Raw genomic sequence first — 12,951 nt, 5'->3', positions numbered from 1 at the left:
AAATAAGGTACTTGGGTTCTAATATTCAATGAACAGGTTTATGAATGCGAACAATGTACAGAAACAAACATCCTACTAAATTATCTTGGAACTCTGGGACATTATTCTCTGAGGTTGCTATTTTAAAAGTTGTGCGCAATGTTATATTTCTCAGAGTTAAACATATACAGCATAGCCATTTAGGCATTGGTTCTCATACTCTGGGTCCTTCCACATGTCACATGGCTACATGATATTCCCAAGTCATGGGTTTTGCTGTTTGATCTCTGATTCAGCTTGAAGATATTCCAAAGCTCCAGAAGCTAGACAGTCCTCTGAATACACTCAGTATACATGTGAAGCAGCTCAAATGTACAAGTTCTTCCATCAACAATCACTTCAAAGGTCATTAATAACTTACAGGTGTGAGAGTGGAAATGCCCTCTGCACTCCCCTGCCCTTTCTTGAACTCTGGTCATTCTCTCTGGGCCATTTTAGTAACAGTGAATTCTTAACTTGGTTTGGTATTTCTCCATTTTCTCTTCTCTGGCTCTTAGGCTTTTAAGATGACATTCCAAACTCATCTTGAAAAAACAAAAGCAGACCAAATGCTTTGACATGTTCATTCTGAGTTTTGTTTTGACATTTTTATCCTTATATTAGTTTACTGAGAATAGAGAAAGCAATTTAAATCCTTCTTAAGAAGATACCTACAAAGAAAATAAAAAGAACATGTAGGTAGGGGCTGGGGTTGTAGCTTAGTGGTAGAGTTCTTGCCTAGCGTGTGTGAGGCACTGGGTTCGATTCTCAGCACCGCATATAAATAAAGTCCATTGACAACCAAATAAATAAATAAATAAAAAGAACAGGTAGGTAGTAAAAATCTGCTTGGTTTGAATCATGGGTAAGTGTCAATGGATTCTAACATCTGCTTGGATTCTACCATGGCTGAAGATAGACTCTAAAACTTTAATAAAACCTTCAAAAGGTCAATGAACTGTGTATGAGAAAGAAGCACCTAGGTTAAATTTTCTCAACAGCAGAATTATTGACCTTCTTGGCTGAGTGATTCTTCCCTATGTGGGGTGGCCCTGTGTGCTGTAGGATGCCTAACAGTATCCCTGGCTTCTACCCACAAGATATCAGTAGCTCATCTGCCCACTACCCCGGAGTTGTAACAACTAAAAATGTCTTCTGTCATCATCAAGTGTCCATGAAAGGCCAAAATCACCCACACTGGAGACCTACTAATCTACATAGAGATGTCTTCTGATTTTAACCTATGAATATTAATCAATGATACATTAGGGAAAACCAAGTAAGACAAAAAAATGTATGTAATTATTGGGTGAAGGAATATCTGCATAATATTAAAGTATCACTGAACAGATTATTTGTAACCACAAATGGGAAAATGTATCTTATGATAGGAAATCACTAAGTTAACCATGTGACCAAATGTAACATCATTATTAATGGGACAGAATGACATCATAAACTTTACCTGTAGGGCTGGGGTTGTAGAATACTTGCCTGACATGCATGAGGCACTGGGTTCAATCCTTAGCACCACATAAAAATAAAATAAAGATATTGTGTTCACTTGGGGCTGGGGATATAGCTCAGTTGGTAGAGTGCTTGCCTCACATGCACAAGGCCCTGGGTTCAATCCCCAGCACCCACCCCCAAAAAAAAGGTATTGTGTCCAACTAGAAAAACTAGAGAATAAAATATTTTTTAAAAAAACCTTAACCTGTGTATAATTGCATCTGTATGCTAACATCAAATTTATAAAAGAAAAGGAATCTAGCAAGTTAAGGGACACCATGAGGAAACAAACAAAAAACCCCACAATGTGGAACATAAGAAAAATAGCCTGAAACCTACAAAAAGTTAATGTAATAAAAAGAAAATAAAAGGTGAAAAACTATTTAGAATCAAAAAGACAAAAGAGACACAACAATATGAAAACTTTGACTAGATCTTTAAAACTATAAAAGATATTTGTTGAACCAATTGGAGAAATTTGAATATTGTACAGATGTTAGAAGTAGTAATAATGGGGCTGGGGCTGGGACTCAGTGGTAGAGCCCTGGAGTTGTAACAACCAAAAATGTCTTCTGTCATCATCAAATATCCATGAAAGGCCAAAATCACCCACTCACTTGCCTAGCATGTGTGAGGCACTGTATTCAATTCTCAGTACCACATAAAAATAAATAAAATAAAGGTCCATTGAAAACTAAACAATATTTTTCAAAAAAGAAGTAGTAATAATGTATCTGGGCATGGTGGTACACACTGTAATCCTAGCAACTCAGGAGGCTGAGGCAGGAGGATTGAAAATTCAAAGCTAGCCTCAGCAATTTAGTGAGACCCTAAGCAATTTAGTGAGACCTCAAAATAACAAACAAAAAGGGCTGGGGATATAACTCAGTGGCAAAGTGCCCCTGGGTTCAATCTTCAGTACCAGGAGGAAAAAAAAAAAGTAGTAATAATACTTAGACTGGAGGATGTCCTTATTCTTAACAGATACATGCTGAAGCTTTATGGATTAAGTGTCATGCTATCAAATACTTTATAAATACACATGCACATATATTATAGTTATAAGTATGTGTATTTAAATTATTGTACAGAGTAAAGGCTAAAGCAAATGTGGCAAAATGTTAACAATTGTTTAATTTAATTGAAGATGTCCAATGTACTATTTTTTCCAGCATTTTTGTTATTATAAAAAATTTTTAAAATAAAACAGCATACTACAGGGACACAGCCACATCAATGTTTATAGCAGCACAATTCACAATAGCTAAACTATGGAACCAACCTAGATGCCCTTCAGTAAACGAATGGATAAAAAATGTGGCATATGTACACAATGGAATATTACTCAGCAATAAAAGAGAATAAAATCATGGCATTTGCAGGTAAATGGTTGGCATTGGAGAAGATAATGCTAAGTGAAGTTAGCCAATCCCAAAAAAACAAATGCAGAATGTTTTCTCTGATATAAGGAGGCTGATTCATAGTGGGGTATGGAGGAATAGACAAACTCTAAGTAGGGTAGAGGGGTGGGAGGGGAAGAGAGAGGGAAGGTGGTTAGCAAGGATGGTGGAATGTGATGGACATCATTATCCAAAGTACATGTATGAAGACACTAATTGGTGTGAACATACTTTATATACAACCAGAGATATGAAAAATTCTGCTGTATATGTGTAATAAGAATTGTAATATATACAGCTATGCCTCACCCTGACTCTGCCAATCTGCTACCCATCCCTGCTCTCTTTCTTCTTCAGAGTTTCCTATCCAGGACTTATACCTTTCCTGATTTGAGCCTCAACAGTTCAAAGGTGACTTGATTGCTCATCTCTCTAAAAAGGTGGAAACAACTTTCCTTGTCCAGGGCTTAGCCCATATTTTCATTGTAATTTATTTGGTTTTAATTTGGTAGTTATTTTAATTCACAACTACCCTTGTATTTTGGCCCCATTTCATAAATGATAAAACAGAAGCTTGCTAGGCACAGTGGTGCACACCTGTAATCCCAGTGGCTGGAGAGGCTGAGGCAGGAGAATAATGAGTTCAATTGCCAGCCTCTGCAATTTAGTGAGTGAGGCAGATAGCAATTCAGTGAGACCCTGTCTCTAAATAAAATATTTAAAAGGGCTGGGAGATGTGACTCAGTGGTTAAGCACCCCTGGGTTCAAGCCTCAGTATTAAAAACAAACAAACAAACAACAAAAAAAAACAAAACCGTGAGGCTCACAGAGGTATAGCAACTTGTCTAAATTTACTTGGGTGCTAAGACTCAACCCTGAATCTTCTGTTGTTCTGCTGAAATGTGCTACTTAAGGAAAAAAAATCAAAGCTATATGGCATAGGAGAGAAAGCATGTTTTTTTTTAATATTTAATTTTTAGTTGTACTCAATACCTTTATTTTGTTAATTTGTTTTTATGTGGTGCTGAGGATCCAACCCAGGGCCTCGCACGAGCTAGGCGAGCACTCTACCGCTGAGCCACAACCCCAGGCCAAGAAAGCATGGTTTTTTTAATATTTTATTTTTTAGTTGCAATTGGACACAATACTTTTATTTTATTTATTTTTATGTGGTGATAAGGATTGAACCCAGGGCCTCACATGTGCTAGGCAAACGCTCTACCGCTGAGTTACAACCCCAGCCCAAGCATGGGTTTTTTTAGGCAAAGCTAAACTAAAACTAAGTTAAATGAGGGGCCACACATAGTGGAGCACACCTGTAATCCCAGCAGCTTGACTAACTTTGGAAGGAGGAAAGCAAATTTGAGGCCAACCTCACTGATTTAGCAAAACCTTAAGTAACTTAGCCAGACCCTATCTCAAAATAGAAAATAAAAAGAACTGGGGATGTGGCTCTCTGGGTTCAATCCCTGGTATCAAAAAAGAAAAGAAAAAAAAAAAAAAACTAAATTAAACAAAAGAGAATCTCTTAGCTGACACTTGTATTTGAAACTCTTCCCCCTACCACCAAACCCTAAGCACGCAAGTGCCAAGGGCCCACCCCTAGAACACATTAGAGCCCTTCACTGTGATATTTCCCAATCTCTTGACTTCCATTAGACTTTCATTGTGTTTTATGAAATTAATGATCTAAACTTTAAATTATTTTCCCCCATATTTTTAATGGTGTATTATAGTTGTACATACCGATGGAATTTGTTGTTATATATTTGTACATGCACACAACATAACAAGAAAATTTTGCCAACATCATCACCCAGTGGTTTTCCTTTCTCTTCCTTTCTCCCTTCCCCTGGTTCCTTTCCTATCCTACTGCTCTTCCGTCAATTTTCATGAGATTCCCTCACTTTTCTTCTCCTTTTTCCTCTCTAATTTCCACATATGTGAGAAAACATATGACCCTCGAACTTCTGAGTTTGGCTTATTTCACTTAACAATGGTTTTAAGTTCCATTCATTTGCTTGCAAATGACATAGTTTCATTTTTCTTCATGGCTGAATGAAACTCCATTGTGTGTATCTGCCACATTTTCTTTATACATTCATCTGTTGATGGACACCTAGGCTGGCTCCATAGCTTGAGTATTGTGAACTATGCTGCTATAAACATGGATATGCATGTATCACTATATTATGAGGACTTTCATTCTTCAGGATAAATACCAGGAGTGGAATAGCTGGGAAATATGGTGGTTTTATGCCTATATTTTTTTTTAGTATTTATTTTTCAGTTTTCGGTGGACACAACATCTTTATTCTATGTGGTGCTGAGGATGGAACCCAGCGCCCCGCACATGCCAGGTGAGCGTGTTACCGCTTAAGCCACATCCCCAGCCCTCTAAGCCTAGTTTTTTGAGAAACCTCCATAATGATTTCCATAGTAGTTGTACTAAATTACAATTCTACCAACAGTGTAAAAGTATTCCTTTTTCATCACATCCTCTCCAGCATTTGTTATTGTTTTATTCTTCATGACTGCCAACAGTGTAAAAGTTCTGACTACAGTGAGATGAAATCTCAGGATAATTTTGATTTGCACTTCCCTAATTGCTAATGATGATAAAACATTTTTTCATGTATTTTTTTTGGCCATTTGTATGTCTTCTTTTGAGACATGTCCATTTAGTTCATTAGCCCATTTATTAGCTGGGGTACTTGGGGGGGGTTAAGTTTTTTGAGTTAGTTAAATATTCTGGATATTAATTATCTGTCAGAATAGTGTTAGCAAATATCTCTCCAATTCTGTAGGTTTTCTCTTCACGTTCTTTTTTTTTTAAGTTCAGTTTTTTTTTTAACTTTCTTTTTTTATATCTTTATTTTGCTTATTTATTTTTATGTGGTGCTGAGGATCAAACCCAGGGCCTTGCACATGCTAGATGAGCACTCTACCACTGAGCCACAATCCCAACCCTCTCTTCACGTTCTTAATTGTTTGCTTTGCTGTGCAGAAGCTTTTTAAGTGGATGACATCCCATATATTAACTCTTGGTATTATTTCCTAAGCTTTAGTGTTCCTATCAAGAAAATCATTGGCTAGGTTGGGGATATAGCTCAGTTGGTAGAGTGCTTGCCTTGTATGCACAAGGCCCTGGGTTCAATCCCCAGCACCCAAAAAAAACAAACAAAAAGAAAGTCATAATCTGTGTCTATATTCTGGACTGTTGAACCTACATTTTCTTCTAGGAGTTGCATAGTTTCTGGTCTAATTTCTAGGTCTTTGATACATTTTGAGATGATTTTTGTACAGAATAAGAGACAAGAGTCTAATTTCATACTTCTACCTATGGATTACCAGTTTTCCCAGCACCATTTGTTGGAAAAACTATCTGGCCAAGTGAGTGGTGCACACTTGTAATTCCAGCAGTTTGGGAGGCTGAGGCAGGTGAATTGCAAGCCAGGTTTAGTAACTTAACAAGGCCCAGAGCAACCAGGCCAGACCCTATCTCAAAATTAAACATAAAAAGGGCTGGGGATGTGGTGCAGTGGTTAAACACCCTGGGTTAAATCCCTGGTACACACACACACACACACACATTAAAAAAAAAAAAAGACTATATGTTCTCTAATGTATATTTGACACCTGTGTCAAGGATCAGATCTCTATAGGTACATAAGTTTGTCCCTCTGTCTTCTATTCTGTACCATAGTCTATGTGTATATTTTTATGCCAGTACCATGCAATTTTTGTTACTATAGTTCTGTAGTGTAATTTGAAGTCAGGTATTGCGATGCCTATAGTATTGCTTTTTTGACTTAGAAGTGCTTTGGCTATTCTGAGTCTTTTATTTTTCCAAATAAATTTTAGAACTGTTGTTTCTAGTTCTGTAAAGAAAGTCATTGGTATTTTGGTGGGGATTGCACTGAATCTGTATATTGCTTTTGGTAGTTAACAATATTAATTCTGCCAATACATAAACATAGGAGATCTCCATCTTATTTTGTCTTCAATATTTTTCTTCAATTTTCTGTAGTTTTCATTATAGAGGTCTTTTCACCTTGGCTAAAAAGCTATGGATGTTTGATATGTTTATTTTGTAACCAACTTCTTTACTGAATTTGCTTATTAGCTTTAGCAGTCTTTTCTTCTAAGTATAGGATTATATAGGCTTTTCTAAGTATAGGATTATAACGTCTTTAAATAGTGATAGTTTGACTTCTTCCTTTCCTATTTTTATCCTTCTATTTCCTTTACTTCCTAATTGTTCTGGCTAGGATTTCCAACACTATATTAAATAGGTGTGGTGAGAATGAACATCCTTGTCTTGTTCTATATTTTAAAGGAAATGCTTTCAGCTTTTCACATTTACTATGAGATTGGGTTCAGATTTTTCATATGTAGCCTTCATGATGTGAAGGTGGGTTCCCTCTATCCCTAGTTTCCTCACTGCCTTTATAATGAACAGGTGCTAAATTTTGTCAAAGGCCTTCATTCATCTATTAAAATAAGTAATTTTTGCCCTTTTTATTTCATTTTTAAAATTTTTTTTAAATGCATGACAGCAGAATACATTACAATTATTATTACACATATTTTTCATATCTTTGTATATAAAGTACATTCATGCCAATTCATGTCTTTATACATGTACTTTTTTTGCATTACAATTCTTGTTACACATATATACCACAATTTTTCCTATCTCTGTTTGTATATAAAGTAGGTTGACACCCAATTCACGTCTTCATACATGTACTTTGGATAATGATGTCCATCACATTCCACCATCCTTGCTAATCCCCTGCCTCCTCCCTTTCCCTCCCTCTCCTCTTCCCTATCTAGAATTCATCTATTCCTCCCTTGTTCCCCCTCCCTACCCCACTATGAGTCAGCCTCCTTATATCACAGAAAACATTCTGCATTTGTTTTGGGGGGATTGGCTAACTTCACTTAGCATTATCTTCTCTAATGCCATCCATTTACCTGAAAATGCCATGATTTTATTCTTTTATTGCTGAGTAAAATTCCATTGTATATATATATGCCACATTTTTTAATCCATTCATCCACTGAAGGGCATCTAGGTTGGCTGTACAGTTTAGCTATTGTGAATTGTGCTGCTATAAACATTGATGTGGCTGTGTCCCTGTAATATGCTGTTTTTAAGTCCTTTGGGTATAGTCCAAGGAGAGGGATAACTGGGTCAAATGGTGGTTCCATTCACAGAATTCCAAGGAATCTCCATACTGCTTTCCATATTGGCTGTACCAATTTGCAGTCCCACCAGCAATGTATGAGTGTACCTTTTTCCCCACATCCTCACCAACACTTATTGTTGTTTGTCTTCATAATAGCTTCCATTCTGACTGGAGTGAGATGATGTCTTAGAGTAGTTTTGATTTACATTTCTCTGATTGCTAGAGATGATGAGCATTTTTTCATATATTTGTTGATTGATTGTATATCCCCTTCTGATAAGTGTCTGTTCAGGTCCTTGGCCCATTTGTTGATTGGGTTATTTGTTTTTTCAGTGCTTAGCCTTTTGAGTTCTTTATATACCTTAAAGATTAGTGCTCTTATGTGTGAGGGGCAAAGATTTGCTTCCAGGATGTAGGCTCTCTGTTCACCTCACAGATTGTTTCTTTTGCTGAGAAAAAAACTTTTTAGTTTGATTCCATCCCATTTATTGATTCTTGGTTTTAATTCTTGCGCTATAGGGGTCTTATTAAGGAAGTTGGGGCCTAATCCTACATGATGAAGATTAGAGCCTACTTTTTCTTCTATTAGATGCAGAGTCTCTGGTTTAATTTCTAGGTCCTTGATTCATTTGAGTTAAGTTTTGTGCATGGTGAGAGATATGGGTTTACTTTCATTTTGTTGCATATGGATTTCCCGTTTTCCCAGCACCATTTGTTGAAGATACTATCTTTTCTCCAGTGCATGTTTTTGGCACCTTTGTCTAATATAAGATAATTATAATTTTGTGGGTTTATCTCCATGTCTTCTATTCTATACCATTGGTCTACCAGTCTGTTTGGTGCCAATATCATGCTGTTTTTATTACTATTGTTCTGTAGTATAGTTTAAGGTCTGGTATAGTGATGCCATCTGCTTTGCTCTTCCTGCTAAGGATTGCTTTAGCTATTCTGGGTCTCTTATTTTTTCAGACGAATTTCATGATTGCTTTTTCTATTTCTATGAGGAATGCCATTGGGATTTTGATCGGAATTGCATTAAATCTGTATAGTGCTTTTGGTAGTATGGTCATTTTGATAATTAATATTATTTTGATAATATTAATTCTGCCTATCCAAGAATAAGGTAGATCTTTCCACCTTCTAAGGTCTTCTTTGATTTCTCTCTTTAGGGTTCTGTAGTTTTCATTGTATAGATCTTTCACCTCTTTCATTAAGTTGATTCCCAAGTATCTTTTTTTTTTTTTTTTTTGAGGTTATTGTGAATGGGGTAGTTTTTCTCATTTCCTTCTCAGAGGCTTTGTCACTGATACACAGAAATTCCTTTGATTTATCGGTATTGATTTTATATCCTGCTACTTTACTGAATTCATTTACTAGTTCTAGAAGTTTTCTGCTGGGGTTTTTGGGGTCTTCTAGGTATAGAATCATATCATCAGCAAATAGTGCTAATTTAAGTCCTTCTTTTCCTATACATATCCCTTTGATTTCTTTCATCTGTCTAATTGCTCTGGCCAGTGGTTCAAGAACTATGTTGAATAGAAGTGGTGAAAGAGGGCATCCCTGTCTTGTTCCAGTGTTTAGAGGAAATGCCTTCACTTTTTCTCCATTTAGAATGATGTTGGCCTGAGGCTTGCATAGACAGCCTTTACGATGTTGAGATATGTTCCTGTTATTCCTAGTTTTTCTAGAGTTTTGAACATAAAGGGGTGTTGTATTTTGTCAAATGCTTTTTCTGAATCTATTGAGATGATCATATGATTCTTATCTTTAACTCTATTGCTGTGATGAATTACATTTATTGATTTCCATATGTTGAACCAACCTTGCATCCCTGGGATGAATCCTACTTGATCATGGTGCACAATCTTTTTGATGTGTTTTTGTATGCAGACTCATCTGATAGGAAAAGACATCACAGACTGATGGTGAAAGGTTGGGAAAAATACTCACATGGACTGCAGAAGTAAGCAGAGGTTTCCATACTCATATCAAATAAAGTAGACTCCAAGCCAAGGTTAATCAAAAGGGATAAAGATGGACATTATATACTGCTCAAGGGAACCATACACCAACAAGACAAAACAATCATAAATATATATGCCCCAAATAACTGTGCAGCTATGTTCATCAAAAAAACTCTTCTCAAGTTCAAGAGTCAAACTGACCACAACACAATAATCTTGGGTGACTTTAACACACCTCTCTCACCACTGGATAGATCTTCCAAACAAAAGTTGAATAAAGAAACTATATAACTCAATAACATAATCAATAACTTAGACTTAACTGACATATATAGAATATTTCAACCTGCATCAAGTGAATACACTTTCTTCTCAGCAGCACATGAATCCTTCTCTAAAATAGATCATATACTATGCCACAGGGCAACTCTTAGCAAATACAAAAAAGTAGAGATAATACCATGCATTTTATCAGATCATAATGGAATGAAATTGGAAATCAATGACAAAATAAAAAATAAAAATTTCTCCATCACCTGGAGACTAAACAATATGCTACTGAATGAACAATGGATCCCAGAAGACATCAAGGAGGAGATTAAAAAATTCTTAGAGGTAAATAAGAACATAGACACAACATATCGCAATCTCTGGGACACTATGAAAGCAGTACTAAGAGGAAAATTCATTGCATGGAGTTTGTTCCTCAAAAGGAGAAAAAGTCAACAAATAAATGACCTCACACTATATCTCAAAGCCCTAGAAAAAAAAGAACAAACCAGCAGCAAAAGCAGAAGACAAAAAATTATTAAAATTAGAGCTGAAATCAATGAAATTGAAACAAAAGAAACAACTGAAAAAATTGACAAACAAAAAGTTGGTTCTTTGAAAAAATAAATAAAATTGACAGACCCTTAGCCACAGTAAAGAAGAGAAGGAGAGTGAGAACTCAAATTACCAGCATACGTGATGAAAAAAGTAACATCACAACAGACACTACAGAAATACAGAGGATAATTAGAAATTATTTTGAAATCTTATAGTACAATAAAATAGAAGACATCAAAGGCATTGACAAATTTCCTCAAATCATATGATTTGCCCAGATTGAGTAAAGAAGATATACACAATTTAAACAAACCAACATCAAATGAGGAAATAGAAGAAGCCATCAAAACCTTACCAACCAAGAAAAGCCCAGGACTGGATGGATACACAGCCAAGTTTTACAAGACCTTTAAAGAAGAACTAATACCAATATTCTTCAATTTATTTCAGGAAATAGAAAAAGAGGCAGTAATTCCAAACTCATTCTACGAGGCCAATATCAGGATCCCCAAACCAGGCAAAGACATATCAAAGAAAGAAAACTTCAGATCAATATCTCTAATGAACATAGATACAAAAATGCTCAATAAAATTCTGGCAAATCGAATACAAATTTTTGTCCTTAATTCTCTTTATGTGATTAATTACATTCCTGCTTTGCATATGTTAAACCATCCTTGGATCTCTGGGAGAAAACCAACTTGGTCATGATGTAGAATCTTCTTAATATGTTGTTGAATAGAATTTGCTAATATTTTATTAAGTGTTTTCACATCTAACTTCATCAGGAATATTGGTCTGCAGTTCTTTCCTTGATGTTTTCTTATCTGGTTTTGGTATGAGAGTGACACTGGGTTTCATTGAATGAATTTTGAAGTTTTCCATCTCTATTTCATGGAGTAATATGAGGATTATTAGCATTAGTTCTTCTTTAAAGGTCTGGTAGAATTCACTGAAAATCCATCTGGTCCTGGGCTTTTCTTTGTTGGAAGACTTTTTATTACTGCTTCTATCTCGTTACAAATTTTGATCTGTTTAGGTTTTCTATGTCCTCTCAATTCAATTTTTGCAGGTTATATGTGTCTGAAAATGTTCCATTTCTTCTAAATTTTCCAGTTTATTCGAGTATAAATTTGAGTATAAAGTTCAAAAAATCCCAATGAGCCTCTGAATTTCTGTGATATCTGTAGTGATTTCTCCTTTTTCATCTCTATTTTATTAACTTGAATCTTCTCTCTTTTCCTTTTGGTTAGTTTGGCTATTGACCTAAACTTTAATTTTTTTTTTTTTGTACTGAGGACTGAACCCAAGGGTTCTTAATCACTGAGCCACATCCACAGCCAAATTATATATATATAATTTATATACATATATGTATATATGTATAAATGTATATATACATAAATGTATATAAATTTTATATATATGAGACTAAATATGTATAAATTTTATATATGTATAAATTAATTTTTATATATATATATATATATATATGAGACAGGGTCTCTCTAAGTCGTTTAGAGCCTAAGTTGCTGCGACTGGCCTCAAACTTGCATTCCTCCTGCCTCACCCTCCCAAGTCACTGGGATTACAGGTGTGCACCAGCATGCCCTACCTGAATTCTAAAGCATATTAAATTATGAACAGACTATCATCTGGGTTAGCATATAACACATTTGCATTTTAACTGAGGCCCACTGAACACAGGACGTTAACTAAAGTCAAAGATTCAAATTATAAAATATACACATTTTGATAGCAAGCCAGTGGCTCAGAGCTTCTTTCAATTAAGTCTTATATAAAGTTGTCTGGAAAAAAAGAAGAAGAAGAAGAAGAAGGGGCTGGGGTTGTGGCTCAGAAGTAGAGCACTCATCTAGCACATGTGAGGCCCTGGGTTCAATCCTCAGCACCACATAAAAATAAATAAATAAAATATTGTTTCCAACTACTTCCAAAAAATAAAAAATGTTTTTTAAAAAAAAGGAGGAGGAGGAGGAAAATAAACTGTCTGCTTCATGAGGTCTTATTTTTTACTGT

General features: G+C 35.5%; 2 non-coding genes across 2 annotated transcripts; both read left to right on the top strand.

Annotated features, from left to right (window-relative positions):
* Positions 1–1,590: 1,590 nt before the first annotated feature.
* On the top strand, positions 1,591–1,667 carry Trnav-cac (transfer RNA valine (anticodon CAC)). The gene has a single exon. It is a non-coding gene; the product is annotated as a tRNA-Val (tRNA).
* A 4,357-nt stretch (positions 1,668–6,024) lies between these two features.
* Trnat-ugu (transfer RNA threonine (anticodon UGU)) lies at positions 6,025–6,099 on the top strand. Its single transcript has one exon. It is a non-coding gene; the product is annotated as a tRNA-Thr (tRNA).
* Positions 6,100–12,951: the final 6,852 nt, after the last annotated feature.

The sequence above is a fragment of the Marmota flaviventris genome, chromosome 4 (assembly GCF_047511675.1).
Source record: "Marmota flaviventris isolate mMarFla1 chromosome 4, mMarFla1.hap1, whole genome shotgun sequence".
Classification (NCBI taxonomy): Eukaryota; Metazoa; Chordata; class Mammalia; order Rodentia; family Sciuridae; genus Marmota; species Marmota flaviventris.
The sequence above is the reverse complement of the archived record's forward strand: the minus strand, read 5'-3'. Positions and strand labels throughout refer to the sequence as shown.